Below are 1,407 nucleotides of genomic sequence, written 5' to 3'. Positions count from 1 at the left end.
AATTAAAATGGTAAAAGTTATTGTACTTTAATGAAAAATAAAAGAGCAAAAATATCAATCCCAGTTTTGGATTACTTTAATTAACAAAAAAAATGCATATAGCAGAGGATAGTTTTAATCTGCCTACCTCTGGGTTATGGGCCCAGCATGCTTCCATTGCAGTACTCTGCTGCACATGTAAGTGCAAGAGATCCTGAAGCACTCACTCATCATGGGAAAGTACCAATGTGTTTCTTCGTTGGTGGATGGAAGAAACATCTTACAAAAACTCTCCAGATTATTGACTTTTTAAAGTTTTTCTAGGAAACATTTTAGATGAATGCTTATTAGTCTTTGTCAGTATGTACTTTTTGCAAAGTGTCTCTGTGGCGCAATCGGTTAGTGTGTCCGGCTACTAACCAAAAGGTTGGTGGTTCAATCCCACCCAGGGACGTAATTGACCTTGTTATCAGATTTTGGTGATCTTTAAGTAGACAAGTCAAAATTTCAAATCCCCTCTTATGGTGTAGGGTACCTTGCCTTCTCTGATGTAATCAGAGTTAGATTTGATTCAGTGATTTTATAAAAACAGCTAGGAAGCACAATTTAGCAGTGGGTTGCAGAGAAAAAGAAATATGCTGGCAAAAAAATCCAATTGAGTGATTAAACAGCTCTTCATTTTCTGGCTTTATTTTTATGCTAACAAATTTGTTCTCTGAAAAGTGTCCACAAAGCCAAGTCTCTGATGAACACCTTTGTAAGGATGGTTTTTCACCTATTACTAAATTAAACTTGCTTCATTGGAAAGGCAGCAAGATGCATCCTCATTTCAATGTCTACTGAAATAATACAGGTTGACACCAGGAAACATTAACGCCAATGCATCCTTGCTGCTTTCTCATGTGGAAGTCTGTTTAATGTGAAAACAAGGTGATATCTAATTAGCACACAGGTAAGGAATTAAGAAAATCTTTATTTAAGGGTGAAGATGTTTCTCACAAAATCGTTGCCCCAATGCATCATTGAAATTCAAGCTGGAAAGATGATTTTAATATATCACTTGTACATTTTGTATTGCTCTTCTGGTGACAATGTAGTTTGTTTTTGTCAATTACCATTTTAATAATAGGGTAAAGAAAATTAAGTGGATTTTTAAAAGAAAACAATACTGTCAATATACTATTAAAACAAATTAAAATGGTAAAAGTTATTGTACTTTAAGTAAAAATAAAAGAGCCAAAATATCAATCCCAGTTTTGGATTACTTTAACAAAAAAAATGCATATAGCAGAGGATAGTTTCAATCTGCCTACCGCTGGGTTATGGGCCCAGCATGCTTCCATTGCTGTACTCTGCTGCACATGTAAGTGCAAGAGATCCTGAAGCACTCACTCATCATGGGAAAGTACCAATGTGTTTCTTCGTTGG

The 1,407-nt window shown here is 35.3% G+C and overlaps 1 non-coding gene across 1 annotated transcript; it reads left to right on the top strand.

Annotated features, from left to right (window-relative positions):
• Window positions 1–359: 359 nt before the first annotated feature.
• TRNAS-ACU (transfer RNA serine (anticodon ACU)) lies at window positions 360–433 on the top strand. The gene has a single exon. It is a non-coding gene; the product is annotated as a tRNA-Ser (tRNA).
• Window positions 434–1,407: the final 974 nt, after the last annotated feature.

Source organism: Pseudophryne corroboree (assembly GCF_028390025.1).
Source record: "Pseudophryne corroboree isolate aPseCor3 chromosome 7 unlocalized genomic scaffold, aPseCor3.hap2 SUPER_7_unloc_5, whole genome shotgun sequence".
Classification (NCBI taxonomy): domain Eukaryota; kingdom Metazoa; phylum Chordata; class Amphibia; order Anura; family Myobatrachidae; genus Pseudophryne; species Pseudophryne corroboree.
The sequence above is the reverse complement of the archived record's forward strand: the minus strand, read 5'-3'. Positions and strand labels throughout refer to the sequence as shown.